At 40.6% G+C, this 15,395-nt stretch overlaps 1 protein-coding gene across 1 annotated transcript in view; it reads left to right on the plus strand.

Annotated features, from left to right (window-relative positions):
* The window catches only part of arhgap5 (Rho GTPase activating protein 5), a 70,442-nt gene that overhangs the window by 363 nt on the left and 54,684 nt on the right, over window positions 1–15,395 (plus strand). The gene's annotated exons all lie outside the window — the stretch shown is intronic.

Consider the following 15,395-nt stretch of genomic DNA (forward strand, 5'->3'; position numbering starts at 1 on the left):
GGCGGCCATCTTGCGGCTGTAGGTCGACAAATTCTGCTTTTATCTTTAGAAAGTTTGTGAACACAGTTTAAAGTCCACGAAGGACCAATTCCTCCCATTTGTGATGGAAAAAAGCAAAAGAACTCACATTTATTCCCTGTAAATTCAAAATAGTTCGCACGTTTTATTTCATTAAAGACTAAAAACATCAACGATTCCAAAGATAGTGGTTTAATCGATGACTGTCACGTTCTACTTCATTCTGTCACTTTGAACTATCTAATCACGTGACAGTTCAAAGGCTCTGGAGTAAACAACGGTAAAGTCTGAGGAATAAAGTCTGGCGGTAATGCAACACTTGGATGCCAACCGCCATAAAACAACAACAACAACAACAACAACAACAACAACAACAATAATAATGTAATAATAATATAACAACAACAACAACAGTGTAAACAGTGATTGTCAAACTGTGGTACGTGTACGTCTGGTGGTACACGGGCCCTCGGCAGTTTGAGTGTTTGTTTAGAGTCATTCATGTTTTTAATCATTATTAATGTCACCATCCGCCGTTTAGCCTCAAGTTAGCTTCGCGTTAGCCTCGGTTAAGCCCGAGTTTAGGCCTGATAAATCCGAGTTTATCGCTCAAAAGAGTCGTTGAGTTTGACCGTTACAGTCGGAACATGGCCGCCGCCTGCAGCTGGACGCTGGCTACTGTAGGTTACTGTAGGTTACCATGACAACGGCCTCTCTAGCGTCGCATCGGCCCGTCGGCAATGCTAGGCTAACGGCTGCTAGCGGCTAATCGGGATTCGGGGGAAAAAAGGTAGCGCCGCGCGGAGCCGTGATGTTTCCCACGGAGCGCGTGTGAAAACCCGGGGCCAGGAGCCGCCGCGGGGCCCCCCGGGCACGGCTCCCGGTGTCCGGTGACCGTCCCCGGGGACAGATGCGGCTGACGCGGGGCGGATCGGGACGTTTCGACGCGGTTTAATAAAGTGTGTGGAGGTGTCAGTCCCGGGTCGAGTTACGCGGCGGTTTAACGCGTTTGTTTCCGCGGTGACAAACGCGTTTGACCGCGGCACGTCCCGGTGCGACCGCGGCACGTCCCGGTGCGACCGCGGCACGTCCCGGGGCAAAGTTTGCGCAGGTTTAGTTCAAATGACGCGTGTTTGTGCAATAACAACTTTAATCTATTTAAGGTGTTTATATTAACTGTAGTTCCGGTTTGTTTTATTGTGGTAATCGTCATAAGTATAAGATGTAACACGTGCTATAAAAGCATTTATTACAACGTTTAAGGCGAGACAAATACAATAAATCAGAATTTCATCAATAATACACTACACAAGACCTTTATTTTATTAAACATGTTTAAACATGTCAATAACTGTTTGGTAAGAAGTAAAAATACATAAAGAAACACAAACCGAACAATCACAGAAACAAAGTCACGACAGTCGAGTCCAAAGTCATGTTATTATATTATTATTATATTATTATTTTACCATCGTTCACACGTGTGTTCTGTACAATGTACCAGTACTACAGTAATACTACAGTTCTGTACAATGTACCAGTACTACAGTAATACTACAGCTGAAAGTACACTACAGTAATACTGCAGCTGAAAGTACACTACAGTAATACTGCAGCTGAAAGTACACTAGAGTAATACTACAGTAATACTGCAGCTGAAAGTACACTAGAGTAATACTACAGTAATACTACAGCTGAAAGTACACTACACTTATACTACAGTAATACTACAGCTGAAAGTACACTAGAGTAATACTACAGTAATACTGCAGCTGAAAGTACACTAGAGTAATACTACAGTAATACTACAGCTGAAAGTACACTACACTTATACTACAGTAATACTACAGCTGAAAGTACACTAGAGTAATACTACAGTAATACTACAGCTGAAAGTACACTAGAGTAATACAGTAATACTACAGCTGAAAGTACACTAGAGTAATACTACAGTAATACTACAGCTGAAAGTACACTAGAGTAATACTACAGTAATACTACAGCTGAAAGTACACTAGAGTAATACAGTAATACTACAGCTGAAAGTAAACTAGAGTAATACTACAGTAATACTACAGCTGAAAGTACACTACACTAATACTACAGTAATACTACAGCTGAAAGTACACTAGAGTAATACAGTAATACTACAGCTGAAAGTACACTAGAGTAATACTACAGTAATACTACAGCTGAAAGTACACTAGAGTAATACTACAGTAATACTACAGCTGAAAGTACACTAGAGTAATACTACAGTAATACTACAGCTGAAAGTACACTAGTGTAATACTACAGTAATACTGCAGCTGAAAGTACACTAGAGTAATACTACAGTAATACTACAGCTGAAAGTACACTAGAGTAATACTACAGTAATACTGCAGCTGAAAGTACACTAGAGTAATACTACAGTAATACTACAGCTGAAAGTACACTACACTTATACTACAGTAATACTACAGCTGAAAGTACACTAGAGTAATACTACAGTAATACTACAGCTGAAAGTACACTAGAGTAATACTACAGTAATACTACAGCTGAAAGTACACTAGAGTAATACAGTAATACTACAGCTGAAAGTACACTAGAGTAATACTACAGTAATACTACAGCTGAAAGTACACTACACTAATACTACAGTAATACTACAGCTGAAAGTACACTAGAGTAATACAGTAATACTACAGCTGAAAGTACACTAGAGTAATACTACAGTAATACTACAGCTGAAAGTACACTAGAGTAATACTACAGTAATACTACAGCTGAAAGTACACTAGAGTAATACTACAGTAATACTACAGCTGAAAGTACACTAGTGTAATACTACAGTAATACTGCAGCTGAAAGTACACTAGAGTAATACTACAGTAATACTACAGCTGAAAGTACACTAGAGTAATACAGTAATACTACAGCTGAAAGTACACTAGAGTAATACTACAGTAATACTGCAGCTGAAAGTACACTACACTAATACTACAGTAATACTGCAGCTGAAAGTACACTAGAGCAATACTACAGTAATACTACAGCTGAAAGTACACTAGAGTAATACTACAGTAATACTACAGCTGAAAGTACACTAGAGTAATACTACAGTAATACTGCAGCTGAAAGTACACTAGAGTAATACTACAGTAATACTGCAACTGAAAGTACACTACACTAATACTACAGTAATACTACAGCTGAAAGTACACTAGTGTAATACTACAGTAATACTACAGCTGAAAGTACACTAGAGTAATACAACAGTAATACTGCAGCTGAAAGTACACTAGTGTAATACTACAGTAATACTGCAGCTTAAAGTACACTAGAGTAATACAGTAATACTACAGCTGAAAGTACACTAGAGTAATACTACAGTAATACTACAGCTGAAAGTACACTACACTAATACTACAGTAATACTGCAGCTGGAAGTACACTAGAGTAATACAACAGTAATACTGCAGCTGAAAGTACACTAGAGTAATACAACAGTAATACTGCAGCTGAAAGTACACTAGAGTAATACTACAGTAATACTACAGCTGAAAGTACACTAGAGTAATACTACAGTAATACTGCAGCTGAAAGTACACTAGAGTAATACTACAGTAATACTACAGCTGAAAGTACACTAGAGTAATAATACAGTAATACTGCAGCTGAAAGTACACTAGAGTAATACTACAGTAATACTGCAGCTGAAAGTACACTAGAGTAATACTACAGTAATACTGCAGCTGAAAGTACACTAGAGTAATACTACAGTAATACTGCAGCTGAAAGTACACTAGAGTAATACTACAGTAATACTGCAGCTGAAAGTACACTACACTAATACTACAGTAATACTACAGCTGAAAGTACACTAGAGTAATACAACAGTAATACTGCAGCTGAAAGTACACTACACTAATACTACAGTAATACTGCAGCTGAAAGTACACTAGAGTAATACAACAGTAATACTGCAGCTGAAAGTACACTAGAGTAATACTACAGTAATACTGCAGCTGAAAGTACACTAGAGTAATACTACAGTAATACTACAGCTGAAAGTACACTAGAGTAATACAGTAATACTGCAGCTGAAAGTACACTAGAGTAATACTACAGTAATACTACAGCTGAAAGTACACTAGAGTAATACTACAGTAATACTACAGCTGAAAGTACACTAGAGTAATACTACAGTAATACTGCAGCTGAAAGTACACTACACTAATACTACAGTAATACTACAGCTGAAAGTACACTAGAGTAATACAACAGTAATACTGCAGCTGAAAGTACACTAGAGTAATACTACAGTAATACTACAGCTGAAAGTACACTAGAGTAATACAGTAATACTGCAGCTGAAAGTACACTAGAGTAATACTACAGTAATACTACAGCTGAAAGTACACTAGTGTAATACTACAGTAATACTGCAGCTGAAAGTACACTAGAGTAATACTACAGTAATACTGCAGCTGAAAGTACACTAGAGTAATACTACAGTAATACTGCAGCTGAAAGTACACTAGTGTAATACTACAGTAATACTGCAGCTGAAAGTACACTAGAGTAATACTACAGTAATACTGCAGCTGAAAGTACACTAGAGTAATACTACAGTAATACTGCAGCTGAAAGTACACTAGAGTAATACTACAGTAATACTGCAGCTGAAAGTACACTAGAGTAATACTACAGTAATACTGCAGCTGAAAGTACACTAGAGTAATACTACAGTAATACTACAGCTGAAAGTACACTAGAGTAATACTACAGTAATACTACAGCTGAAAGTACACTAGTGTAATACTACAGTAATACTGCAGCTGAAAGTACACTAGAGTAATACTACAGTAATACTGCAGCTGAAAGTACACTAGTGTAATACTACAGTAATACTGCAGCTGAAAGTACACTAGAGTAATACTACAGTAATACTGCAGCTGAAAGTACACTAGAGTAATACTACAGTAATACTGCAGCTGAAAGTACACTAGAGTAATACAGTAATACTGCAGCTGAAAGTACACTAGAGTAATACTACAGTAATACTACAGCTGAAAGTACACTAGAGTAATACTACAGTAATACTACAGCTGAAAGTACACTAGAGTAATACTACAGTAATACTGCAGCTGAAAGTACACTAGTGTAATACTACAGTAATACTACAGCTGAAAGTACACTAGAGTAATACTACAGTAATACTACAGCTGAAAGTACACTAGAGTAATACTACAGTAATACTGCAGCTGAAAGTACACTACAGTAATACTGCAGCTGAAAGTACACTAGAGTAATACTACAGTAATACTACAGCTGAAAGTACACTACACTAATACTACAGTAATACTACAGCTGAAAGTACACTAGAGTAATACTACAGTAATACTGCAGCTGAAAGTACACTAGAGTAATACTACAGTAATACTACAGCTGAAAGTACACTAGAGTAATACTACAGTAATACTACAGCTGAAAGTACACTAGAGTAATACTACAGTAATACTGCAGCTGAAAGTACACTAGAGTAATACTACAGTAATACTGCAACTGAAAGTACACTACACTAATACTACAGTAATACTACAGCTGAAAGTACACTAGTGTAATACTACAGCTGAAAGTACACTAGAGTAATACAACAGTAATACTGCAGCTGAAAGTACACTAGTGTAATACTACAGTAATACTGCAGCTTAAAGTACACTAGAGTAATACAGTAATACTACAGCTGAAAGTACACTAGAGTAATACTACAGTAATACTACAGCTGAAAGTACACTAGAGTAATACAGTAATACTGCAGCTGAAAGTACACTAGAGTAATACAACAGTAATACTGCAGCTGAAAGTACACTACACTAATACTACAGTAATACTGCAGCTGGAAGTACACTAGAGTAATACAACAGTAATACTGCAGCTGAAAGTACACTAGAGTAATACAACAGTAATACTGCAGCTGAAAGTACACTAGAGTAATACTACAGTAATACTACAGCTGAAAGTACACTAGAGTAATACTACAGTAATACTGCAGCTGAAAGTACACTAGAGTAATACTACAGTAATACTACAGCTGAAAGTACACTAGAGTAATAATACAGTAATACTGCAGCTGAAAGTACACTAGAGTAATACTACAGTAATACTGCAGCTGAAAGTACACTAGAGTAATACTACAGTAATACTGCAGCTGAAAGTACACTAGAGTAATACTACAGTAATACTGCAGCTGAAAGTACACTACACTAATACTACAGTAATACTACAGCTGAAAGTACACTAGAGTAATACAACAGTAATACTGCAGCTGAAAGTACACTACACTAATACTACAGTAATACTGCAGCTGAAAGTACACTAGAGTAATACAACAGTAATACTGCAGCTGAAAGTACACTAGAGTAATACTACAGTAATACTGCAGCTGAAAGTACACTAGAGTAATACTACAGTAATACTACAGCTGAAAGTACACTAGAGTAATACAGTAATACTGCAGCTGAAAGTACACTAGAGTAATACTACAGTAATACTACAGCTGAAAGTACACTAGAGTAATACTACAGTAATACTACAGCTGAAAGTACACTAGAGTAATACTACAGTAATACTACAGCTGAAAGTACACTAGAGTAATACAACAGTAATACTGCAGCTGAAAGTACACTAGAGTAATACTACAGTAATACTACAGCTGAAAGTACACTAGAGTAATACTACAGTAATACTGCAGCTGAAAGTACACTAGAGTAATACTACAGTAATACTACAGCTGAAAGTACACTAGAGTAATACTACAGTAATACTGCAGCTGAAAGTACACTAGTGTAATACTACAGTAATACTGCAGCTGAAAGTACACTAGAGTAATACTACAGTAATACTGCAGCTGAAAGTACACTAGAGTAATACTACAGTAATACTGCAGCTGAAAGTACACTAGAGTAATACTACAGTAATACTGCAGCTGAAAGTACACTAGAGTAATACTACAGTAATACTACAGCTGAAAGTACACTAGAGTAAAACTACAGTAATACTACAGCTGAAAGTACACTAGTGTAATACTACAGTAATACTGCAGCTGAAAGTACACTAGAGTAATACTACAGTAATACTGCAGCTGAAAGTACACTAGTGTAATACTACAGTAATACTGCAGCTGAAAGTACACTAGAGTAATACTACAGTAATACTGCAGCTGAAAGTACACTAGAGTAATACTACAGTAATACTACAGCTGAAAGTACACTAGTGTAATACTACAGTAATACTACAGCTGAAAGTACACTAGAGTAATACAGTAATACTGCAGCTGAAAGTACACTAGAGTAATACAGTAATACTGCAGCTGAAAGTACACTAGAGTAATACTACAGTAATACTACAGCTGAAAGTACACTAGAGTAATACTACAGTAATACTGCAGCTGAAAGTACACTAGAGTAATACTACAGTAATACTGCAGCTGAAAGTACACTAGAGTAATACAGTAATACTACAGCTGAAAGTACACTAGAGTAATACTACAGTAATACTACAGCTGAAAGTACACTAGAGTAATACTACAGTAATACTGCAGCTGAAAGTACACTAGAGTAATACTACAGTAATACTGCAGCTGAAAGTACACTAGAGTAATACTACAGTAATACTGCAGCTGAAAGTACACTAGAGTAATACAGTAATACTGCAGCTGAAAGTACACTAGAGTAATACTACAGTAATACTGCAGCTGAAAGTACACTAGAGTAATACAGTAATACTGCAGCTGAAAGTACACTAGAGTAATACAGTAATACTGCAGCTGAAAGTACACTAGAGTAATACTACAGTAATACTGCAGCTGAAAGTACACTAGAGTAATACTACAGTAATACTGCAGCTGAAAGTACACTAGAGTAATACTACAGTAATACTGCAGCTGAAAGTACACTAGAGTAATACTACAGTAATACTACAGCTGAAAGTACACTAGAGTAATACAGTAATACTGCAGCTGAAAGTACACTAGAGTAATACTACAGTAATACTACAGCTGAAAGTACACTAGAGTAATACTACAGTAATACTGCAGCTGAAAGTACACTAGAGTAATACTACAGTAATACTGCAGCTGAAAGTACACTAGAGTAATACTACAGTAATACTGCAGCTGAAAGTACACTAGAGTAATACAGTAATACTGCAGCTGAAAGTACACTAGAGTAATACTACAGTAATACTACAGCTGAAAGTACACTAGAGTAATACTACAGTAATACTGCAGCTGAAAGTACACTAGAGTAATACTACAGTAATACTGCAGCTGAAAGTACACTAGAGTAATACTACAGTAATACTGCAGCTGAAAGTACACTAGAGTAATACTACAGTAATACTGCAGCTGAAAGTACACTAGAGTAATACTACAGTAATACTGCAGCTGAAAGTACTGTTACTCATGTAAATGTGTAGATCTGTCAGGATGACACTTTTGTCATTTTTACTTATTAATATTATAGTTTTGGCGCTGGACGTGACTCTTTTCTAAATGGTTTTGTACATTTACATTATTGGGCCAAATTACCTTAAAATAATAAATATAAACTTATATTTTGCTGGTATTTATAGTATTTATTGTATTTATATTTGCAGCTCATGTTTTATCGGTGTGTTCTTTTGTAAAAGAGTTAACTGTGATTTTAAATGTGTTTTGTGGATGAAGTCTCATTTATATTGTCATTTATCGCGACGTTTTATGCATTGTATTTTTGAATTTTTTTTTTTATAAATATGTGAGCGGATCACAAACTAGAATAAACCACAAAGTTTGAGAAATATCACTTTATTCCATGCTCGTTTTCACGTTCTAAAGGATTTATCATGACTGAGAATGAAATGAAGGTGTTGCCTCTCTCTTCTTCAGAGTTGTCACGGTAACTCATTCAGACCTGTCTAATTATAGTTGCAGCTTTAGACCTTGATTCAATCTTGGGTTTAGTTCATGAATTCCCCTGACCGCTCCTGACCCACTGACCTGATTATGTCCAGAGAAACGTCCACTTCTGCTTCAACAGTTAATTTTCCGTCAGATTTGATTCAGTTTGTCACGTTTATGTTCAGTTTATGTTCCATTTATGTTCCGTACGTGTCCATAATCCTCGTTTATACGTCTGAAATAATCATAAATCACAGTTCGAACGCTCGTAACGTCGTTATAAGTTAATTACAACGTGGTGTTTGTCTCTGACGCTCTCGGAACGTTTCAAATCACTTCATGACTAAATAAGTTCGTTAGAGAAAAGTCCAGTTTTACTCCTGGTTTTTAGGTGTTAAAGTTACTTTTTGTGCTGAAGTGTATTTTAAATAATGTCAAATGCAAAATTTGCTAAAGATTCAATTTGTCATTCTACAAATAGAACACTGTCAGGTTGTTTGTGGCCCCGGCCCTCAGTGAAAAGAGTTTGGCCCCTGGATCAGGTGAACACTTCAGTCTCGACTTCCCTTTGTCGTTTTAAACTCAAACTTTTCCACGTCTTCTTGTGTTTTGCCTGGAATGTTCCACAGTTTGGCTTTAAACGTATCCGACATTTATTCAATTCCAGATGTTTTTTGTCTTTTGTCTGTTTAATGTGCAGTAAATCGACTCCTTCAAAGTAAAAGCTGCAACAATATCTCTTGATGTGAGGAATGTTTAATGTGAAATCATTTCATAATATCATTTTTAATCTATTTTCTGGACACATATGGACCATGCGCCGTTAAGTATCCACGACCCATCTCCATCGCAGGAGTCCCACAGCCGAGAGGCACCGTTCTAAGGTCAAATGGGACGGACTCGTTGAGCTCAGACAAAGCATCTCGGACCCTCCACCAGAAAAGTCACGCCTTTGGATGGACGACTCCGATATCGTCACGCTTTCACCGCACATCGACAGGGACTAAACAGCCGCTCGGGGCCCCCTGAAAGCCCCCTGAAGGCTTGGGGCCGGCCCTGCACATCGACCACGTTCGTCCTCTCTGTAGCGCGGAGGTCGTGGCGTCGTTGGCTGCGTCACGTTGGCTCCCGACGCGCCGCACGTGATGCACAGCTCGACGCAGCGATTCTCGAGCCGTGCTGTCGGTTTGTCGTTCACGAGTCATAAATAACGGCACAAACGGGACAAAATTGGACTTTTCCTGAACATGTTTTTGAACGATCTCGAAGACGTCAGTACGAGTAAAAGACCACGTGAAACAGAAAGGAACTGCTATGAAACTGGTGTTGGAAATAGTGTTTACGTTTATTAAATACTCCTTTTTTTTATTGCTTTGACAAAGATAGAAACGAGCGAGTGAAAAGAACAATCAACAAATGCAAATGTTGTGAAATTTGTCCTTTTACGTTCAAAGAAATGACTTGAAAACAACGACAGAAATGATTAACTCCTTTATATTTTTGCATAATTCGATAACGATATTAACACAACGCTTCAGAATGTGCACAAAAGTGTCATAAGTGCAGAAATATGACTTTATCTTCTTGTTTGCAATCTCGCACATGCCTTGCACTTCCTCAATATTCTGATGTCGCAACAATTACGCAATATTCTACATATTTAGATCGGAAATGGATGTGATGATTCCATACGAGCTCGTGAACGCGGTCGTCGTGGAGATTCGGTCTCATAAACGCCGTGTAAACACAGCTCCATGGAAACGGGCCCGTCCTGTACATTCACCGTCGTGTCAAATACAAATACAGTCCTGATTTCGTACCTGATTTTGCCCTGGTTTAATACCTGATTTGTCTTCGTTTAGTACCTTTTGTCCGAGTTTAGTACCTGATTTTGTTCGAGTTTAGTACCTTTTTATCCTAGTTTAGTACCTGATTTTGTTCGAGTTTAGTACCTGATTTTCTTCGAGTTTAGTACCTGATTTTGTCCAAGATTAGTACGTGATTTTGTCCTGGTTTAATACCTGATTTGTCTTTGTTTAGTACCTTTTTGTCCGAGTTTAGTACCTGATTTTGTCCGAGTTTAGTTTTTCCCATAGATTTGTTTAAAACAATTTTACATTTTTACAAAAGTCTGTTTATGTTAGCATGCTCGCTAGCTCACGTGTCTCGAGGCTAATGCTAACTTTTATTAAGCGTAAAATATAAAATAAACAACCAATTCACATTTAAAATAACAACATGCCCAATGGTTTTTATTTGTAGATTACGTCAGTTTGTTTATTTTAACATTTATCATGCCTCAAATTAGCATTAGCATTAGCGTTAGCATTGAGCCACAAAGTTCTTTCTAACCCACTACGCAATATTCAACATATTTAGATCGGAAATGGATGTGATGATTCCATACGAGCTCGTGAACGCGGTCGTCGTGGAGATTCAGTCTCATAAACGCCGTGTAAACACAGCTCCATGGAAACGGGCCCGTCCTGTACATTCACCGTCGTGTCAGATGCAAACAGAACTTTATTTACAGTAACGTCATAAACTTAAATGTTCATCACGAGTTTGTATTTCAGAAACGGCAAAAACCAAAAGCGCTTTTCAAACAGTTTTCACTTCTGTCTTTTCCTCTTTTCTCGGCCGAAGCGACACGAGACGCAACAGGAAGTGAAGAACCACGTCCCGATCGATTTGTCGCACTCTTTTGCGATTCCTGAAAGTCCGTTAGCGTTTCCCGTGTAAAACCCCCGCGATCGTGGCGTTTGTGGGAACGGTCCGTGCGATTAGAGTCCGAGGTCAGATCTCTGCGTGAAGCAACTCTAATCCACGACGCTGCGGCAGCGGCTCGCGCTAAAATTAGGACGTTTTAGCCGTTAGCTTTATGCGGGTTTATGGCTTTATACAGATGAAATTAGCATCGTGGCTTTAAAAGATAATCTGGAGCGCGCGGATGTTTAGTCTTCGAACATGATGTGTTTGAAGCAGGAAATGGATGCGAGATTTAACCTGCATTGGACCTGGTCTAGACCTGGTTTAATCCTGGTTTAATCCTGGTTTAGACCTGGTTTAGACCTGGTTTAGTCCTGATTTAGTCCTGGTTTAGACCTGGTTTAGTCCTGGTTTAGACCTGGTTTAGACCTGGTTTAGTCCTGGTTTAATCCTGGTTTAGACCTGGTTTAGTCCTGGTTTAATCCTGGTTTAATCCTGGTTTAGACCTGGTTTAGACCTGGTTTAGTCCTGGTTTAGTCCTGGTTTAGTCCTGGTTTAGTCTTGATTTAGTCCTGGTTTAATCCTGGTTTAGACCTGGTTTAGTCCTGGTTTAGTCCTGATTTAGTCCTGGTTTAATCCTGGTTTAATCCTGGTTTAGACCTGGTTTAGTCCTGGTTTAGACCTGGTTTAGACCTGGTTTAGTCCTGGTTTAGTCCTGGTTTAATCCTGGTTTAGTCCTGGTTTAGACCTGGTTTAGACCTGGTTTAGTCCTGGTTTAGTCCTGGTTTAGTCCTGGTTTAGTCCTGGTTTAGACCTGGTTTAGACCTGGTTTAGACCTGGTTTAGTCCTGGTTTAGACCTGGTTTAGACCTGGTTTAGTCCTGGTTTAGACCTGGTTTAGTCCTGGTTTAGTCCTGGTTTAGACCTGGTTTAGACCTGGTTTAGACCTGGTTTAGACCTGGTTTAGTCCTGGTTTAGTCCTGGTTTAGACATGGTTTAGTCCTGGTTTAGTCCTGGTTTAGGCCTGGTTTAGGCCTGGTTTAGGCCTGGTTTAGTCCTGGTTTAGTCCTGGTTTAGAGCTGGTTTAGGCCTGGTTTAGGCCTGGTTTAGGCCTGGTTTAGTCCTGGTTTAGAGCTGGTTTAGGCCTGGTTTAGGCCTGGTTTAGTCCAGGTTTAGAGCTGGTTTAGAGCTGGTTTAGTCTCCTGGAGCGTTGTCGTTCTTTTGTCGTCTTTTATGACTTTGCTCTTGTGATTTTCCGATCTGTCTGAACTTGTCGTTTTAGGAGCGGCTCAGACTGATCCGACCTGATGTTTGCTGTGTGTGTCGTGTGTCAGATGCCCTCCCAGTGTGTGTCAGATGCCCTCCCAGTGTGTGTCAGATGCCCTCCCAGTGTGTGTCAGATGCCCTCCCAGTGTGTCAGATGCCCTCCCAGTGTGTCAGATGCCCTCCCAGTGTGTGTCAGATGCCCTCCCAGTGTGTCAGATGCCCTCCCAGTGTGTCAGATGCCCTCCCAGTGTGTGTCAGATGCCCTCCCAGTGTGTCAGATGCCCTCCCAGTGTGTGTCAGATGCCCTCCCAGTGTGTCAGATGCCCTCCCAGTGTGTCAGATGCCCTCCCAGTGTGTGTCAGATGCCCTCCCAGTGTGTCAGATGCCCTCCCAGTGTGTCAGATGCCCTCCCAGTGTGTGTGGAGGGCATCTGACATATTACACTTTAGTCATAAATATTCTCTCTAGAAGTCTCCAGTTTGCCCGTTTGTGTAAAGTTTATAGTTGTACTTCCTGGTTGGACGTGAGATATGACACAGGTAGAGGTCAGAGGTCGTTCCACAGCTGTTTCCATAGCAACCAGACTGTAAACAAGAGCCAAACTCCACATAAATGACACAACATGATCTGATCTGACACACAATAAGACCATAAAACACCTTTTATTTAGTCCAATCATGGTTTAAACTGTGTCTGTGTCGCACACTGATGACATCACAGAGGGACTCAACTCCACTTCCTGTCATTTTAAAGTCTGATTTTTACACAAACTGTACTGCTGTGTACTGCTGTGTACTGCGTGTGTACTGCGTGTGTACTGCGCTCTGTCGTTGACTTAATTTATGCAAGTATTTGAAGCATTTCTCCTCCTCGAGTGAATAAGTATTTGTCCCATTCAGACCCTCGATCGCCCCAAACACCAGCTCCATCACCGTCTGCCGTCAAAACAAACGCCTGTGACGGGCGAAGAATCCTGATGTCACGCTCTGTTCAGGGTCGTGATGGGGGGATACTGAGGTGTTGAGGGTCGTGAAGAGGGGATACTGGGGTGTTCAGGGTCGTGAAGAGGGGATACTGGGGTGTTCAGGGTCGTGATGGGGGATACTGAGGTGTTCAGGGTCGTGAAAGGGGGGATACTGGGGTGTTTAGGGTCGTGATGGGGGGATACTGAGGTGTTGAGGGGGGATACTGAGGTGTTCAGGGTCGTGAAAGGGGGGATACTGGGGTGTTTAGGGTCGTGATGGGGGATACTGAGGTGTTCAGGGTCGTGAAAGGGGGGATACTGGGGTGTTTAGGGTCGTGATGGGGGGATACTGAGGTGTTGAGGGGGGATACTGAGGTGTTCAGGGTCGTGAAAGGGGGATACTGAGGTGTTCAGGGTCGTGAAGGGGGGATAATGGGGTGTTCAGGGTCGTGAAGGGGGGATAATGGGGTGTTCAGGGTCGTGAAGGGGGGATACTGAGGTGTTCAGGGTCGTGAAAGGGGGGATACTGAGGTGTTCAGGGTCATGAAAGGGGGGATACTGAGGTGTTCAGGGTCATGATGGGGGATACTGAGGTGTTCAGGGTCATGATGGGGGGATACTGAGGTGTTGAGGGTCGTGAAGAGGGGATACTGGGGTGTTCAGGGTCGTGAAGAGGGGATACTGGGGTGTTTAGGGTCGTGATGGGGGGATACTGAGGTGTTGAGGGGGGATACTGAGGTGTTCAGGGTCGTGAAAGGGGGATAATGGGGTGTTCAGGGTCGTGAAGGGGGGATACTGAGGTGTTCAGGGTCGTGAAAGGGGGATACTGAGGTGTTCAGGGTCGTGAAAGGGGGATACTGAGGTGTTCAGGGTCATGAAAGGGGGATACTGAGGTGTTCAGGGTCGTGAAAGGGGGATACTGAGGTGTTCAGGGTCGTGATGGGGGATACTGAGGTGTTCAGGGTCGTGATGGGGGATACTGAGGTGTTCAGGGTCATGATGGGGGATACTGAGGTGTTCAGGGTCGTGATGGGGGATACTGAGGTGTTCAGGGTCATGAAAGGGGGATACTGAGGTGTTCAGGGTCGTGATGGGGGATACTGAGGTGTTCAGGGTCGTGATGGGGGATACTGAGGTGTTCAGGGTCGTGATGGGGGATACTGAGGTGTTCAGGGTCATGAAAGGGGGATACTGAGGTGTTCAGGGTCGTGAAAGGGGGATACTGAGGTGTTCAGGGTTGTGAAAGGGGGATACTGAGGTGTTCAGGGTTGTGATGGGGGATACTGAGGTGTTCAGGGTCGTGATGGGGGATACTGAGGTGTTCAGGGTCATGAAAGGGGGATACTGAGGTGTTCAGGGTCATGAAAGGGGGATACTGAGGTGTTCAGGGTCATGAAAGGGGGATACTGAGGTGTTCAGGGTCATGAAAGGGGGATACTGAGGTGTTCAGGGTCGTGATGGGGGATACTGAGGTGTTCAGGGTCATGATTCAGGTCCATATTTAGTCCTG

This window comes from Eucyclogobius newberryi, unplaced genomic scaffold (genome assembly GCF_026437365.1).
Source record: "Eucyclogobius newberryi isolate DKJ021-1_F unplaced genomic scaffold, fEucNew1.0.hap1 SCAF_76, whole genome shotgun sequence".
Taxonomy (NCBI): Eukaryota; Metazoa; Chordata; class Actinopteri; order Gobiiformes; family Gobiidae; genus Eucyclogobius; species Eucyclogobius newberryi.